The sequence below is a fragment of the Schistocerca serialis genome, chromosome 2, assembly GCF_023864345.2.
Source record: "Schistocerca serialis cubense isolate TAMUIC-IGC-003099 chromosome 2, iqSchSeri2.2, whole genome shotgun sequence".
NCBI classification, from domain to species: domain Eukaryota; kingdom Metazoa; phylum Arthropoda; class Insecta; order Orthoptera; family Acrididae; genus Schistocerca; species Schistocerca serialis.
The window spans coordinates 1,136,720,949-1,136,740,416 of NC_064639.1; the positions used below are offsets into that span (position 1 = coordinate 1,136,720,949).

At 44.4% G+C, this 19,468-nt stretch overlaps 1 protein-coding gene and 1 pseudogene across 2 annotated transcripts in view; one reads left to right on the forward strand and one right to left on the reverse strand.

The window, feature by feature from the left end:
- Window positions 1–19,468, forward strand: part of LOC126458600 (ankyrin repeat and fibronectin type-III domain-containing protein 1) — a 688,593-nt gene that overhangs the window by 151,424 nt on the left and 517,701 nt on the right. The gene's annotated exons all lie outside the window — the stretch shown is intronic.
- On the reverse strand, window positions 564–681 carry LOC126459694 (5S ribosomal RNA; annotated as a pseudogene).

Genomic DNA, 19,468 nt, shown 5'->3' on the forward strand with positions numbered 1-19,468 from the left:
ATACCCTTCATTCATGGTTCGTAAGATATCATGTGACTGACTGTACTGCGGTGTAACCATCCTGGCACCGTGCCTCTAAATCCATTCTGTATCCGCTGTCACGTCTATGTTAAGGACGCCAAACGTTGGAACAGTACTCTTGCATTGGTCACGTTGCGTCTTTTACGCCGTTTTCTTTACAAATGCTGTGCACTTTCCCAGATCGCTTACAACAAATATACGAGGTTTTCCTTTCGCCTTCCCTAATGATGCAATATACCTATATATATCAGAAAGTTGTGGGAGGCTGCAAACCTTAATCAATTAATCCTTTCTCTTTGTAATGAGCGCCCTCTTGCGTTTAAAAAAAAAGTAAACTCCTCCCGAACAGCCATGAAGGCCTAAGGTTACCGACCGGCCGCCGTGTCATCCTCAACCCACAGGCGTCACTGGATGCGGATATGGACGGACATGTGGTCAGCATACTGCTATCCCGGCCGTAAGTCAGTTTCCGAGACCGGAGCCGCTACTTCTCAATCAAGTAGCTCCTCAGGTTGCCTCACAAGGGCTGAGTGCACCCCGCTTGCCAACAGCGCTCGGCAGACCCGATGGTCACCCATCCAAGTGCTAGCCTAGCCCGACAGCGCTTAACTTCGGTGATCTGACGGGAACCGGTTTTACCACTGCGGCAAGGCCGTCGGTTCCTCTTGCATTCGCCGACATTTAAAGCAAGTTACCACACACTACATCGAGGATTTACTTAGACATATAACGACGATACTTATAAACATGAGCATCATCTGTGATCAGTCTTACAGTGCTCTTGACCCTCTCTCTGAACGTTAGCTGTCCTATTACAGTTTCCTCTGGCGTATTCCATGTTACTTCCCCTTTAGGCCGGCCGGGGTGACCGAGCGGTTCTAGGCGCTACAGTCTGGAACGGCGCGACCGCTACGGTCGCAGGTTCGAATCCTGCCTCGGGCATGGATGTGTGTGATGTCCTTAGGTTAGTTAGGTTTAAGTAGTTCTAAGTTCTAGGGGACTGATAACTTCAGAAGTTATGTCCCATAGTGCCCAGAGCCATTTGAACCATTTTTTTCCCCTTCAGGTTAACATTCGCCGTCCAGTATTGCACAAGGTACATTACCGCGAGGAATAAATATTCTCCGACACGTCTCCACGAGAACAAAACCACAATGAGAATGAAATGAATTTTTTTATTTGTTGGTTATACCGGTTTCGAATTTCCGGTCATTAGCAATAGCCCTATAAAATAAGAAACAGGAAGGAAACACACCTGCCGACATTACACTAACAAACTAAACAGACGTCTTAACTACACTAAATCTAACTAAACTATGTAAATATAAAATTGATATCACAGTTTTTCTTGGCAAATGGTTCCATAGTATGTTAATGAACATCCCCTAAGGTTCCTACTGAGTGGACCTAGCCAGTGAAAGTCCTGTGGACCAAAACACAATCTGATTTGTATACGATTTAAATTATGTTGCAAAATAATACACAAGAGCACTTTACACTAGTAAAAGGCTATCAAGAATTATTTTAAAAAGTGTTGAAATTATTAAATAATTAAGTAGCGTCGCTCCGTGTACGGCGATCTGCAGCCAGTGGGTAGTAATCTTTGAGATTACCCTACTAGGGAAATCGTATTAGCTTCCACAGGCGCATCTAACCGTCTTCATCTACATCTACATAACTGCTCTGCATCCACATTTAAGTATTAGCAGAACATTTATAGAACCTCTTTCGTACTATTTCTCGGCAGTTCCAATGTCTAATAGCATGGGCGAACAATAAACCCCAAACCTTCAAATTTGTGAAATTCAACGTACTTTTTTTAGTAATCGTATGGAAGGCCTCGCACTTTTCATTTTTACGGCCTTCCACTGGCTAGCCCCAATCTGGTAGGAACTTCGAGGTCCTACCTACCGTACTCTGATCCAACCATCGGCCAAGAAACATTTTGGTATAACTTTTAATTTATGTAATGCAGTTTTGTGTTTACTTACGTTTGTAATGCAATGTTGACATGTGTGTTTTTGGACCCTGTTTCAAATTTTGTACGGCTGTTGATAGCAACTGAGAAGTCTTAACCACTGTAGTCATCATCAACATCATCATCAGTGTTCTGCCAAAAGGCAGGTATTCACATGGTAGTTCTCCAGGCTCTCCGGTCTTCTGCCATCCTCTTCAGGTCTGCATAATTTCCTCTTCCCGTTATGTCGTCTATCATCTTGTATCTCCTTCTTCCTCTCAGTCTTCTCCCATAAACCAATCCTTGCAAAGCATCTGCTAGCAAGCACTCCCTTCTCAACGATTGTCCCAACCAGTTCTTTTTGCTTTCTCTTACAACCTTCAGCAGACATCTTCTCTCACCAACCCTTTCCAATGCTCATGCATTACTCACTCTTTCCATACATCTTATTCTCTCCATTCTCCTCCAGATCCACATCTCAAATGCTTCTAACCTTTTTTCATCCTCTCGTCTCAGCGTCCATGTTTCTGGCCCATATAGTGCCACACTCCAGACAAAACATTTGCCAAGCCTTTTCCTTAGTCCTTTATCTAATTTGCCACATAAGAGTCTCCTCTTTCTGTTGAATGCCTCCTTCGCAATGGCAATTCGAGTTTCACCTCCTGGTGACATCTCACGTCTTCAGTTATTGTGCTTCCAAGATATTTAAATACACTTACTTGGCTAATGGTAGATTGTCCTATTTTAATACTGGACAGTCTGCATCTTGTACTGGTGACCATACTCTTTGTTTTTGCTGTGTTTATTTGCTGTAGTCAATAAATAAAAAATCGCGTGAGCCTTGACCGATATAAACTTTAAGGTCGAAGCTAATGAGCTCACAGGAGCTTTTCGTCAACAAAGCGGCAAATATAAGAATTCGCAATCGCCACGTTTATTATCACGGCTTAATAACAGCACATGGATGGCTCCATGGTACGAACAGCCCACTAGACCGTACGATTATCGGCAGGTACGAAAGAGATGCTTAGGCTCTAGACGCAATCATTCTTTCCTTCAGAACGACTCCCGTATTTATAAATGATGAGAAAACTTCTTGAAGTCCAGGCAGTCACAACAGTTATTTCCAGAGACAACTAGCTTAACATCCAGTACGATGTACAACATAAAATTGTCCACGAGTTTGCTCTTTGACAATTTTATTACCTTAAGAATGTTACAAATTAAGTGAAAAGTATTAAATTGATATTGGAGCATGCGTTTTTTTTTTTTTTTTTTTTTTTTTTTTTTTTTTTTTTTTTTTTTAAGAAGGAAAAATTTTAGAGTCGTATTTCGTAGAATATTTCGTCTAGCGGAGGTTCGTGGCTAAAAAGCTTAGCAGAAAATAGGGTACTTATTTTCCCTCGCGTTTGTTAACGGGTTGTAAGACGAATAAAATTTGTATCAACTCCATCAAAATCGAGATATTTTTCTTGGAGAAACATCGTGGTTAAAAAGACTAGTTTCCGATGAAAACCTTCCTCAAACCAACCATCATAAGGTTCCTTCAGCATAAGTGAGCATATGTGTGATTTTTTTCCATCTATTATCAGCAGTAGCCACGTGTAGAAGCAGTTAAAATTCCCTGCCTCCCCTCCCAGCCTCAAATTGGCAAAGATTCCACTCCCTCGAAGAGTAATGAATAATGGAACGCACATGAACCTTGTAAGTGATCCACTTCGGACCTAATTCTTCCACAGACGTAGCATTTGGCACACCCTTTTCCTACGCGTGCAACACGGCCTACATAATTCAGGTGTACAAGTACATTTGAACTGAGATCAAGGAACTTGGCTTTGTCATTTAACGCGAAGAAGACGAGAATTTTGTCTCCCTTCCCAGAACTAAATAATAATGAGTTCAGTGCTCTGGGAATTTGTGAATTATGAGGAAATAATGCAAAATGTGTAATCCTTTCATTTGATGTTTCTATCCAATATGTAGAAAAAGTGTATCTTCAACGCCGCGCAAAGACAGCTCCTATTGCCATTCCTCATTACTGCACATCAACATTCCGTTGAAGAAAATGTTAGAAGAATTTTACCCATTGAAGTATTTTGTAAATTTTTCATGAACGGAAAAATTAAGCAAATGTCATGTTTTTTAAAGTAGACTACACATCTAGACAAGAAATAATAGTTAACATGTTAATTTACTTTATTTTTCACACTGGTGAAATATTTGCCAAACAAGAAAAAATGTTCGGAAAAAAAGGCAAATAGCAGTGTACTCCTTCAAACGGACGGGGCAAGATGGCTAAAAGGTTAAAGAACATTCGGAAGCAACGGGTCTAAAATCCTGCAGCCTATTTCCTTTTACGTTTCTCGCCCAAGATAATTAATGTTCCGTGTTTACCGACTTCATCATTAGTAGAACGACAAATTCGAATCAACGTGCCAAACAATGAACAGTAGCGGTTACACAAACTTAATCGAGTCCGGCAGGGGCTAATTTTCTGATCCCCGTCCCCCTTCTTCCGGCCAGCCAAAGTCGTGGTTTCTGTAGTTTCCATCAATCGCGAAGAATATAGAATGTTCCTTTGAAAAGGAGATGATTAATTTCCTCCCCTGTCCAATTCAAGCTAATGATCTCGTCATAGCCGGCCGGAGTGGCCGAGCGGTTCTAAGCGCTACGGTCTGGAACCGCGCGACCGCTACGGTCGCAGGTTAGAATCCTGCCTCGGGCATGGATGTGTGTCATGTCCTTAGGTTAGTTAGGTTTAAGTAATTCTAAGTTCTAGGGGACTGATGACCTCAGATGCTAAGTCCCATAGTGCTCAGAGCCATTTGAACCATTTTTGAGCGGTTGTATGTGACTGCTAAGTATGGAGCTAATGCATCAGCATACTCTGAAAGGAACCTGATTGGTATACATTCTGGACTAGAAGACTTGATTATATCTAGTGATTTAAGTTGCTTCACTAATCGGAGGATATCTACTTCTGAGTTACTCATGTTGGCAGCTGTTCTTGATTCGAATTCTGGAATATTTATTTCGTAGTAAAGACTGTGCTTAGTAACTCTGTTTTCGCATTTCTCAGCACTTCCGTCGATAGTATTTCTATTGCTATCGCGCAGAGAAGGCATTGACTGTATCTTAACAACAAGCTCTATTAAAAGCATGACAGTTATTTTCATAGAACGTAAGTCATAACACAAAAAACCACCAAATAACCCACTGCAGCTTCACAAAGATTATAATTCAATATGACGTATGCTCAATTCGGTCCGTCACGGAAAACGTATTCTTGTATCGCGATGGTTCACTTTTCGCGGCATGTTTGCAAAATTTGACGTACCTGATTCTGAAGTTCACAAAATGATTCGAAACGTTGTTGACGTCGTGAAGCTCGTCGTGTTTAACGTTCACGTTTGCATTCGTGTCCCGTATGAGCCGTATGAGAATGGCCTTAGCGGCATCGGGTTTCCAGGCAGGTCGCTTTCCATTGGCTCAGCGGAAGTGCAACGAAGTAGAAGCGTCACTTGTCGTGCGTCACAGCTGAATTCGTGACGGCATGTGCAGCCCTTCTGGGTCACGAGAACATCCTTCCGTTGCGGCGTTTTGCCTTGTTCGTTATGTATTTGCTTTCAATCAACATCCTTCTCCTCCGAATGCGAGAATATTGTGTTGACGCCGACCTACATAGGGTAAAACGACCATAATAATAAAATAAGGGAAATCAGAGGTCCCACAGCAAGATACAGGTGTTCGTTTGCTTCCGGGCGCTGTTGGGAGAGTGGAATAATAAAGAATTGTTGTGAAGGCACTTAATGTGATTTGCAGAGTATGCATGTAGATCTAGATGTACAACATGTCTCTATAATTCCATTAGCATAGTACTGAAGCGATTCGCTATTCTGGGCCAGTCCGGTGCCAGAGGCATGCCCACTAGGATTAGCTCGGTGGGCAGGGTCAACAATGCAGGTTTATAAACGCTGACACACCTTAACGCTGCAGGTAGAGTAGATTAGCAATAAGCAGTAGATAAGAAAACACCGGTAAGCCAAAGACATAGCAAGTAATGCCCATAGTGGAAAAAGGAACAACACTACATTCCTAGAACTTTGATAAGCTGCAGTAACTGTAATATAAGTATAAATTAGGACCCACTAATTTATTAGGTGGTGGGTTATTGTGTATCATGTATTTGCAGAATAAAGGCTTTTTTAAAAAGAAAAACGTGTCTGTATCACGTCGGTGGTTAAAATTGCTACTGTTCAAGGAGAGCAGACAGCGAAGGCCATCATTATTCTGTTCATCACATCCCCCACTCCATCCCCCCTGCCCACCAACCCCACGCCCCGCTACTATCACGCCAAGACAGAGCAGTGTACCCAGTGTGTCTGCATATAGAGTAAATTCTGTGTGCATGTGTGATAAAATGTTCTAAATGTGTGCGTAGTATTTATCTGAGGCGAAACATGGGAACCAGTCCGACATTCATCTTGTAGGACATAGGAAACCGCCTAAAAACCCACATCCAGGCTGGCCTGCACACCGACCTCTCGTCGTCAATCCGCTGGGCGAATACGATCTGAGGTCATCAGTCCCCTAGAACGTAGAACTACTTAAACCTAACTAATCTAATGACATCACACACATCCATGCCCGAGGCAGGATTCGAACCTGCGAGCGTAGCGGTCGCGCGGTTCCAGACTGAAGCGCCTAGGACCGCTCGGTCACATTGGCCGGCGAAGAAGTAACAAACCTTGAGTTTTGCCGATTATATTGTAATTCTGGCCAAGATGCCAAAGTACTTGGAAGGTCATCTGAACGGAATGGATAACGTCTTGAAAAGAAGTAATAAAGTGAATATCAACAAAGGTTGTGAAATATAATCGAATGAAATCTAATGATACTGGCTGAATAAGATTAGGAACTGAGATACGGAAAATAGCGCCGACGTTGGGTTTGATCATCTCCATATCTATTATTCCGTTGTTTTCGTCTACTACATGGTTCTCAAATTCGATGCTAAGCTCGTCGCTTGAAACTCCCCTTAGAACAATTATACAAGACTGTGCTTAAACTGACACACAATATTTTTAGCGCAACGCAATCTGACTTTCAATAATCCCTACAAAAGGATGGCCCTGACTAACATTAACCTATACCTTTCACAAATCACTTACCTCACAAAAATCTTCGTTACTCGAACTACTGCAATACAGCGAGCGCCACTACTGCCAGCTAAATAAAAGATTCAAACTACGGAAGGCACTAACTACTGATAGGCATAGTTAGCAAATGAAAGATTTTAATAGAGAACAAACAGTGTATTTACCTTAATAGTCATAATATATATAGCAGTTCATGACATCTAGTCTTACAAATTTACTGTCTCTGATGGACACACGTCCAGATCATCCGCTCTCAAAACTCTGCCATTTCTCTCTCCATATCCACCACTGCTGGCGGCTCACCTCCAACTGCGCAACGTTATGCGTTGTTAACAGCCAGCTGCCCAACAGTACAATGGCAGACAACAATGCAAACTGACCACAGACTGCACACAGCACAGCCAGTGATTTTCATACAGAGCGCTACGTGGCGTTACCAATAAGAAAACATAAACAGCCTACTTACACGCTCTATTCTGCTGTTTCTCGACAATCTGTTCAGTTAGATATGAAATGGAAACTGGGGAAACAAAGGGAAGAGAGCGAGGAGAGTTCGTGACTCCCAGCCGTACAGGGCGTGGTGGTAACGCAATGGCGAAGATTGAAAATTTGTACGTGACCAGGCCTCGAACACCTATTTACCCAGCTTCTATCGATGAAAACGTGACTCAGTTTTATTTATTTATTTATTTTTTATTACAGAGGGCGGCCAGCCTCCTGACCGAACGCGCTGAGCAAGCTTGCCGGCGCTTCGGCCATCCGGACACGGTCCCTGACTGAGTCTTAAATTTCCGACTCATCGCACGCTGCATTGCAGCGTCCCTCGTCCTTTAACCCACTACTCGCAGATTATTGATCCCCGTAGAAGTTTGGACGATATTAGTGCGTCCGCATTGAAGCAAACGTCAAGGAGCCCTCACGCTCTTTCAAAAATATATATTTGAGTGGTGTCAGACACCAGTCAAATATACAGGGTGTTACAAAAAGGTACGGCCAAACTTTCAGGAAACATTTCTCACACACAAATAAGGTAAATATGTTATGTGGACATGTGTCCGGAAACGCTTAATTTCCATGTTAGAGCTCATTTTAGTTTCGTCAGTATGTACTGTACTTCCTCGATTCACTGCCAGTTGGCCCAATTGAAGGAAGGTAATGTTGACTTCGGTGCTTGTGTTGACACGCGACTCATTGCTCTACAGTACTAGCATCAAGCACATCAGTACGTAGGATGAACAGGTTAGTGTTCATCACGAACGTGGTTTTGCAGTCAGTGCAATGTTTACAAATGCGGAGTTGATAGATGCCCATTTGATGCATGGATTAGCACGGGGCAATAGCCGTGGCGCGGTACGTTCGTATCGAGACAGATTTCCAGAACGAAGGTGTCCCGACAGGAAGACGTTCGAAGCAATTGATCGGCGTCTTAGGGAGCACGGAACATTCCAGCCTATGACTCGAGACTGGGGAAGACCTAGAACGACGAGGACACCTGCAATGGACGAGGCAATTCTTCGTGCAGTTGACGATGACCCTAATGTCAGCGTCAGAGAAGTTGCTGCTGTACCAGGTAACGTCGACCACGTCACTGTATGGAGAGTGCAACGGGAGAACGAGTTGTTTCCGTACCATGTACAGCGTGTGCAGGCACTATCAGCAGCTGATTGGCCTCCACGGGTACACTTCTGCGAATGGTTCATCCAACAATGTGTCAATTCTCATTTCAGTGCAAATGTTCTCTATACGGATGAGGCTTCATTCCAACATGTTCAAATTGTAAATTTTCACAAAACCTTGTGTGGCCTGACGAGAATCCGCACGCAATTGTGCAATCACGTCATCAACACAGATTTTCTGTGAACGTTTGGGCAGGCATTGTTGGTGATATCTTGATTGGGCCCGATCTTCTTCCACCTACGCTCAATGGAGCACGTTATCATTATTTCATACGGAATTCTCTACCTGTGCTGTTAGAACATGTGCCTTTACAAGTACGGCACAACATGTGGTTCATGCACGATGGAGCTCCTGCACATTTCAGTCGAAGTGTTCGTACGCTTCTCAGCTACAGATTCGGTGACCGATGCATTGGTAGAGGCGGACCAATTCCGTGGCCTCCACGCTCTCCTGACCTCAACCCTCTTGACTTTCATTTATGGGGGCATTTGAAATGCTCTTGTCTACGCAACCCCAGTACCAAATGTAGAGACTCTTCGTGCTCGTATTGTGGACGGCTGTGATACAATACGCCATTCTCCAGGGCTGCATCAGCGCATCAGGGATTCCATGTGACGGAGGGTGGATGCGTGTATCGCCGCTAACGGAGCACATTTTGAACATTGCCGGTAACAAAGTGTTTGAAGTCACGCTGGTACGTTCTGTTGCTGTGTGTTTCCATTCCATGATTAATGTGATTTGAAGAGAAGTAATAAAATGAGCTCTAACATGTAAAGTAAGCGTTTCTGGACACATGTCCACATAACATATTTTCTTTCTTTGTGTGTGAGGAATGTTTCCTGAAAGTTTGGCCGTACCTTTTTGTAACACCCTCTACATATAATTTCCTTGGCCTATTCTCAGACTATATTCTGTGTTTAGTAGACAGTTCATCCCGTTTAACAGGTCTGTAATCATCCCATACTTTCGCAGAGGACTGTCATCAGTGGATATGGCGTCAACGTATTTTTCTGAGCAATTGTTGAACCTGCTCGAGGGAATGGAGATTTACGTACACAGAAAACGGCAACCGTGATTAACGCTAAAGGAACTAACTGGCTTTCTCCCGAATCCTTATTCTGATGTATTCAGAAAACCACTGGTTTGAGCAGCGTGGAGTGCTGCAGCAGCCTGGCGTGCGGTCGTGTGCGCGCTTCCACCCGTGGCCCGAAAGCCAACGATCACGCCCCTTTGGACCTCAGGTAAATCGCTCCATTTCTGCATTACGACAACGACAGCACTGTTTTCCACCCCCCCCTCTCCCCCCCCCCCCCGCTATACCCCCTCCTCGAAACACTTTATATACAGGGTGACACAGAATAACAGGAATGTTTGAAATGAGTAGTGACAAGCATGGGTAGGTGGCAGTACTGGGGGTTCGTGACAGATTGCGAGTAAACAATCCGCCATTTCAATAATCATGGATGAGTTTAACGGACAACAGCGTGCGTTAGCCATAAAAATGTTTTATAAAAACGACGATGGTTTGGTAGCGACGCAGAGGAAGTTTCGACGTTTTTATAATTTAGGACGTCATGATGCCGTTCCGTCGAAACACGCGATAAAATGTTGGATTAATAACTATGAAGAGTCTGGATCTGCCCTCAAGAAGAAACCAACTGGAGGATGGAGAATTGCGCGTTCTCCAGGGAACATTGATAATGTGCACGAGTCTGTCTTATGGAGCCCACGTCGCTCAGTTCGTAAGCAAGCAGCAGCGGTTGGAATGTCCCGAGGGAGTGTTCGCAGAATTCATCTTGATTTAAAATTTCATTCGTACTACTACAGATGGTGCAACAATTGAAGGACAACGATTGCCGGGTACGATTAGGATTCTATCAGCAATTGATATCAAAAATAAACAATGACGATGAATTTCTGAACAAGTTGTGGATGTCAGATGAGGCTCATTTTCATCTCACAGCTTATGTGAATAAACAGAACACCGTTATTGGGCAAACACAAATCATAGTGACGTTCATGAGCAGCCTTTACACGCCAATAAAGTGACATCACATAGTATTATCGGACCGTATTTTTTCGCAAATGAACAGGGAAACACAATAACTGTCAATGCCGATCGTTACGTAGAGATGTTACGAACTTTCGTTACACCTGCATTGACCAACTTTACAAACGTTCCAGAAGCCTAGTTTCAACATTATGGAGCGACATCACACACTGTACGGCAGGCAGTCAGTGGCATATGTGCGAGAATTGTTTGGCAACCGTGTGAGCTCACGGTTCGGTAACATTTCCTGGCCCTAGATCGCCAGATTTATAGGTTTGTGATTTTTTCTTGTGGGGCTACCTCAAGAGCAAAGTCTACACGACTCGGCCAAGGAACCTGGATGAGTTAAAACAGAGAATTCGGGATCAACTCACAATGTCCCAGCTGAGATGTTGCAGCGATCAACGAGGAATCTGAATAGCAGATTTCACGAACGTATTCGTTCAGGAGGACGCCATCTAAAGGACGCAATTTTTTAAAAAAAATGATAAATGCCATCAATGTTTCGTAAATGGCAAAGTTGTGAGGTTTCAATTACTATGAATGCAATTTCTTTACTTCATCACTTCTAGTTTTGTTGGATTGTGGAAATGTTCCCGTTTTCCTGTATCACCCTGTACCTAGTTCTGCCAGCTGCCGTCTGTGAGTGGCTATTGAACATTGTCATCGAACATAGGCGGCGGTCACATTAATGTAAATGCACCATGTACAGTATGTACGAGGGGCGTTTGAAAAGTCCGTGCAAAAATAAAAGCTACTTACGCGTTTGGGGTAAACCTTTTTTTTATTTTTCGACATAGTCTCCATTTATACTTGTACACTTCTTCAAACACTGTTCTAATTTGTTGATCTCTTCCGAATAATAGGAATTGTCCAAGTCTCCAAAATAGCTATTAGTTGCTACAATCACCTCCTCGTTTAAATAAAATTTTTGTCCTGCAAGCCATTTCTTCAAATTTGGGAACAAACAGTAGTCCGAGGGAGCCAAGTCTGCAGAATAGGGGGGGGGGGGGATGTGAAACGAGTTGGAATCCTATTTCCATTAATTTTGCGACCACAACTGCTGAGGTGTGTGCTGGAGCATTGTCGTGATGGAAAAGGACTTTTTTGCGGTCCAATCGTTGGCGTTTTTCTTGCAGCTTGGTTTTCAAACGGTCCAATAACGATGAATAATATTCACCTGTAATAGTTTTACCCTTTTCCAGATAGTCGATGAGGATTATCCCTTGCGAATCCCAAAAGACAGTACCCATAACCTTTCCGGCGGAAGGAATGGTCATCGCCTTCTTGGTGCACATTCTCCCTTGGTAACCCATTGTTTAGATTGTTGTTTGGTCTCAGGAGAATAGTAATGTATCCATGTTTCATCCACATTGACGAAACGACACTTAAATTCATGCGGATTCTTCCGGAACAGCTGCAAACCATCCTTGCAACACTTCACACGATTCCGTTTGTGGTCAAGGGTGAGCAATCGCGGAACCCATCTTGCGAACAGCAAATCTCACGCATCGTAACTCTTCTGTCATCCATCACCATACCATGGATTTTATAAATGATTTCTGAAGTCGTAACCTCCACAGGGCGTCCAGAACGTTCCGCATCACTTGTGTCCATATGGCCACTCCGAAAATTTTGAAACCTCTTATAAACTGTCCTAATCCAAGGTGGAGAGTCGCCGTAATGTTTTGCAAGCTTCTCTTTGGTCTCCTGAGGCAGGCGTTTTGTATTTCATAAAGTAATGTTTAATCCTCACACTGTAGAGACTATCTAGACTGTGGTTAAGCCAGCTCTGTGCAATGTCCTTTCCTCCAGGAGTGCTACTTCTGAAAGGCATGCACGGTTCTGCGAATTCGGATTTTGAGAGAGAGAGAGAGAGAGAGAGAGATTCTATCGGAAATAAAGCTTTGAGGCTGCGGATCGCAACTGATGCAGAGAAATCCTGATGGAAGCCGACCAGACTGTTTTCAACAGTGTTTGCAAAGTGCTGCTGAAAGATGGAAATGTCTTTACTTGTTCAACGATAGCCTTCGACGCGATCGGCATCCACCTGAGGTCGCTTTCGATTAGTGGAGCTGAGAAACGGTGTCCCTCTAGTTGTCCCACAGTATTCCGCCTGTGATTGGCAAGCGCGCAGTAGAAGCGACGATCGTTTGCTTCAGGGGGTTGCGTCAAATGCAGACGTGTTGATTGGATCGCTAGAAGAGGGAAGTACGACACGTCAAGCCTTCAACGCGTCGCTTGGTAGCCAGATGGATTTGTGCGTGCGTGTGAGTGTGTGAGAGAGAAGAGAGGGAGGATGGGGGAGAGGGAGGGACTGTGTGATGGCAGCACGGTCGATACGCTGGCACGGATCGCTTGAAATCTGCGTAAATACGCATCGCCCGCGAACAGCCGCAGTCTTTGACAGCGGACAGGCGATTGCTGTCAGCCGCAGACCAGTGGGCCAGAGGGCTCGAAGCTCATCTGCCGCGGGGCTGTGCCGGCTTATTCTGCCTCGTCACTGCCTGCTCGCCACGTACGTCTCCTGTGCACACGATGGAACCGCCGGGTTGTACTACGTGTCACCGACAAGAGTAATTAAAGCCTTCCAATAGACAAAATTTCTCAACCCTTTAAGCCAAAAGCCTTTCGATTCTCTGGCTGCTGGCTGCCATGATCTCTTCTGTCTTTTGCCCCTCTAGGGCAGAGGAGTGCGGGTTCCACTCCCTGCCCCTCACCTCTTCCTTTCAATCTTCTACAAGCAAAAGTTAGTGTTCGAACTCAAACCCTCCCCCGCCACACAGACAGTAGTACTGTGCTGCGCGTACTGTAAGACCTTCGGTACACACACCATCAGATTATTTGACTTGTCGCTCTAGCGAAGTAGGCGAGTGTCAGCAATATGTCTCGTGGTCTTATCGTGGCTTGTTTATCTTCTGCCGTTAGGTCAGACGATAGAAATGCCACTTGCACGCTTCGAGTAGCAGATTGACGGTGACCAACTTAAAACAGAACTTGATTAATTTTCATACACATTTATTAAAATAATAACAAGCATAACAATAACTTCACTTGGTTCTGGATGCTGTCTACAATTGACAATCTGAAGTTCCTTTGGTCTTGGTACGTTAATCCTATTCTCACATATCTCTGATACATGACAAAGTGTCTATACATTTATCTTCATGGCTATGTACAGGAATATGATAATCTTATTAGGCGCAGACTGAAACTTGGCTATAGACTGGTACAGACTAATGCAGACTGACTAATCGGAGGTCTCTACACTCGTTATAAAACCTCGCGCGTTCAGGAACCACTGCGCGAGTGTGATCCGCGAGGAGAAAAGGTTCTACGTTAGCAGCAATGTCATTGGCTGCGTTACATATTAATACGCGGATCGGCGGAAGCAGAATTTGGTCCGTCTCTAAGACAGCGCCATCTCGTAGTGCGGAGACGGACGAGCGCTGCGCCTGCGCTGTTGTGCTTAGCGGGGCGCGCGCTATTGGGAAAGTTGTGTACGCGTTGACTACGCGGAACTATGTACACAACAAGTATCAATTCAGTTTGAAGAAAGCGAGAGCGTATAACGAATATTGGAGCACGCAGCATTATTTCCCGTAGAATTCCAAATCTACGAAGGTCACTCCCGAAGAAATGCACAGTACTTTTTATAAAATCCATCTTTAATTCTACATGTTTGAAAATTTTACAGTGTGTAGATACATCCTTTAGGAACAATAATTTCATTTCTCCACATCCCTCTCAACTGCCGTACGCCATCTCGAAACCAGCGCCTGTATACCCGCACAGTAAAATTCTGGACCAACCTGTTGGAGCCTCTGTATGGCAGCGTGCACAAGGGAGTCGTCATCCTCAAACCTTGTTCCACGAAGAGAGTCTTTCAGTTTTCCAAAGAGATGATAGTCATATGGAGGCAGGTCAGGACTGTAAGGCGGGTGTTTCAGTGTTGTCCATCCGAGTTTTGTGATCGCTTCCATGGTTTTTTTGACTGACGTGTGGCCGTACATTGTCGTGCAACAGCAAAACATCCTGCTTTTGCCGATGTGGTCGAACACGACTCAGTCGAGCTTGAAGTTTCTTCAGTATCGTCATATATGCATCAGAATTTATGGTGGTTCCACGTGGCATGATGTCCACAAGCAAGAGTCCTTCAGAATCGAAAAACACCGTAGCCATAACTTTTCCAGCAGAAGGCGTCGTTTTGAATTTTTTTTCTTGGGTGAATATGCATGATACCACTCCATTGATTGCCTCTTCGTCTCTGGTGAAAAATGATGGGGCCATGTTTCATCACCTGTCACAGTTCTTTCAAGAAATTCATCTCCACCATTCTCATACTGCTCCAAAACTTCTCTGCATACCGTTTTTCTTGTATCTTTGTGAGCCACTGTCAACATCCTGGGAACCCACCTGGCACAAACCATTTTTAACGCCAACACATTCAGTATTCTGCAAAGACTTCCTTCCCCTATCCCAAAGTAGCGTGACAATTCGTTCACTGTGATGCGTCTGTCAGCAGTCACCAATTCGTTAACTCTCTGCACATTGTCTGGAGTGTGTGCAGTACGAGGCCTGCCGCTGCGAGGACAATCCTCAATATCGCCATGACCGCATTCATCACGTAACCTGCTTGCCCACCAACTAACTATACTGCAATCGACAGCGGCATCTCCATACACCTTTTTCAACCTCTTGTGAGTATTTCCTACTGTCTCGTTTTCAAAGCACAGGAATTCTATGACAGCAAGTTGCTTCTGACGAACGTCAAGTGTAGCAGCCATCTTGAAGACATGCTGTGACGGCACCACTCACGGGAACAGGTTGAGCTAAGTTTGAAAACAAGCGGGAAGGATGTATGTTCTACACACTGTAAAACTTTCACACATGCAGAATGAAAACCGGAATTTTAGAAAAATAGTGTTCATTTCTATTGAAGTGACCCTCGTATTCCACCTTTCGCTGTTATTCTTGTTGCAAATCAAAACGCCAGATATGTCTGGATTTTAAAAGATTCCAGTAGCATTATATCTCCAAATCGCAATTATGTTTCTAGAGCTACCAGCAAATGCCAGAAACCACCAAAAGCTTGCACGTACACTATCTTATTAAAAGTGTGCTGACACCTGTTAGTGGACATTAAAGATGGCTTGAACTGTGCTGGGGACACTTTCAGTAACGTGTATCAATCTGTGAGGAGGAGCGGCAGCCCGTTCTGCCTCCAGAGCCGAAACAAAAGAAGTGATGAAACTTCCTGGCAGATTAAAACTGTGCGCCCGACCGAGACTCGAACTCGGGACCTTTGCCTTTCGCGGGCAAGTGCTCTAGCATCTGAGCTACCGAAGCACGACTCACGCCCGGTCCTCACAGCTTTACTTCTGCCAGTATCTCGTCTCCTACCTTCCAAACTTTACAGAAGCTCTCCTGCGAACCTTGCAGAACTAGCACTCCTGAAAGAAAGGATATTGTGGAGACATGGCTTAGCCACAGCCTGGGGGATGTTTCCAGAATGAGATTTTCACTCTGCAGCGGAGTGTGCGCTGATATGAAACTTCCTGGCAGATTAAAACTGTGTGCCCGACCGAGACTCGAACTCGGGACCTTTGCCTTTCGCGGGCAAGTGCTCTACCATCTGAGCTACCGAAGCACGACTCACGCCCGGTCCTCACAGCTGTACTTCTGCCAGTATCTCGTCTCCGACCTTCCAAACTTTACAGAAGCTCTCCTGCGAACCTTGCAGAACTAGCACTCCTGAAAGAAAGGATATTGTGGAGACATGGCTTAGCCGCAGCCTGGGGGATGTTTCCAGTAAAGCTGTGAGGACCGGGCGTGAGTCGTGCTTCGGTAGCTCAGATGGTAGAGCACTTGCCCGCGAAAGGCAAAGGTCCCGAGTTCGAGTCTCGGTAGTGCACATAGTTTTAATCTGCCAGGAAGATTCATATCAGCGCACACCCCGCTTCAGAGTGAAAATCTCATTCTAAAAGAAGTGATGTTGGACGTTGGGTACTGGAGTGGAATCGACCCCCTAGCTCATGGCGAAGGTGTTCCGATGCGTTCAGGTCAGACTCTGACCAGGTCAGTCCATTTCAGGAATACTCGTAGCCTCACAGATACTTCCGTATGACAAAGCGATTGTCATGCTAATTCAGTCACCGTCTTCGACTGTTCCTCTACTGCACGCAGTTCACAATATTGTGAAATATGTTGATTTACTCCCTCATTTAGTGTTTTCTTAAGCACAATATGGTGAGCACATCTTAAGCACGAAAAATACTCCCATACCGTAACACCACCTCGTCAGTATTTCACTGCTGGTACTGTAAGTGATGGTAGGTAAAGTTCTCCACTCATATGTCAAACGCAAACCATGCCATCAGATTGTCCCAGCTGTAGTGTAATTCGTAACTCCGAATTATTCGTTCCCATTCACCCACTGATCATTTGCAGCTCTCTTTACGCCACCTCAAACGTAGCTTAGTAGTGACCATAGAAGTGAAACACAACTAGCTCTTAATTCACATGAAGTGGTGAGTGCTATTGACAAGGGATTTTGGATCGATTCCGTATTCCTGGATTTCCGGAAGGCTTTTGTCACTGTACCACACAAGCGGCTCGTAGTAAAATGCGTGCTTATGGAATATCGTCTCAGTTGTGTGACTGGATTTGTGATTTCCTGTCAGAGAGGTCACAGTGCGTAGTAACTGATGGAAAGTCATTGAGTAAAACAGAAGAGATTTCAGGCGTTACCCAGGGTGGTGTTACAGGCCCTTTGCAGTTCCTTATCTGTATAAACTATTTGGGAGACAATCTGAGCAGCCGTCTTGGGTTGTTTGCAGATGACGCTGTCGTTTATCGACTAATAAAGTCATCATAAGATCAAAACAAACGGCAAAACATTTAGAAAAATATCTGAATGGTGCGAAAAGTGGCTGTATATCCTAAATAACGAAAATTGTGAGGTCATCCACATGAGTACTAAAAGGAACTCGTTAAACGTCGGTTAAACGATAAACCAGTCTAATCTAAAAGCCGTAAATTCAACTAAATACCTAGGTATTACAATTACGAACAACTTAAATTGGAAGGAACACCTAGAAAATATAGTGGGGAAGGCTAATCAGAGAATGAGACTTAGAAAATGTAACAGACCTACTAAGGAGACTGCCTACACTACGATTGTCCGTCCTCTTTTAGAATACTGCTCCGCGGTGTGGCATAGGACTGACGGACTACATCGAAAAAGTTCAAAGAAACTCAGCACGTTTTGTAATATCGCGAAATATGGGAGAGAGTGTCACTGAAATGGAACAGGATTTGGGCTGGAAATCATTAAAAGGAAGGCGTTTTTCGTTGCGACGGTATCTTCTCACGAAATTCCAATCACCAGCTTTCTCCTCCGAATGCGACAATATTTTGTTGACACCGGCCTACATAGGGAAGAACGATCACCAATAAGGGAAATCAGAGCTCGTACGGAAAGATATAGGTGTTCATTCTTTCCGCGCGCTATATGAGATTGGAATAATAGAGAATTGTGAAGGTGGTTCGATGAACCCTCTTCCAGGCACTTAAATGTGATTTGCAAAGTATCCATGTAGATGTAGATGTCGAAGTAGATGAAATGCGCGGCTTGTGAGCGGCTGCTCGCCTATGATACCCCAACCGTTTTACCTCCCTACGCACAGCCATTCCGGTACCTGGACTGCTGCTAGCGCTTTGAAGCTCAACAGTGATTCCTTCCGCTGATTTCATGCGATTTTTTACTACTACCCTCCGCAATAATCGACGTTTTCTGTCCGTCATTACACGAGGAATGCCTGGTCTTGGTAAAACTGTCGTTGCTCCTTCGAGTTTCCACTTCAAAGTCACATCACCGATAGTCGATTCGGTTGGCTGCAGAAGAGTCCAAATGTCGCTGATGGACTTATTACTAAAGTGACTGCAAGAACTGGTCCACATTCGTAGACACAGAGCTGTCCATTTTGCTTCTCCACCGACAACACAATACTCCCCAGCTCCTTTCATACTGGCGGGTCTACGCCGTATTACATCCGGATACTGTTGATCGGGCAGCATAGAAAATATTCGTATATATCTGAACGGTACCTGCCTGGCAGCGAAGTGATTTGTACAAATATCCTACGAACTATACATCCTCATCATAGGTTGAGCTACATACTAGAAAGTATTAATATTATGTCCGCCTCCGTAGCGCACCGGTAACGTTACCGCTTACCACGCACAGGGACCCGGGTTCGATTCCCGGCAGGGGACTGAGTGTTGTGTGTCCTTCATCATCAGTTTCGTCATCACTGACCCACAAGTCGCCGAAGTGGCGTCAACTTTAAGACTTGCAATACGGCGGCCGAACACCGAAGGGGATATCCCGGCCAATAAGTGCCACACGATCATTTCAGCAACATTATTTTGGTGACTAATAGATACAATTCCACGGTTTTATTTTGTAAAAAATTGTTCTTAGTTCCCTTCCTCCATTTTTCATTTTTCTCCACCCTCCCATGAAACAATGAGACGGATAGTTATCAAAGAACGATAAAGCCATGATTGCAAGCGGCGGCACAAGTTTAACAGCTATAGCCG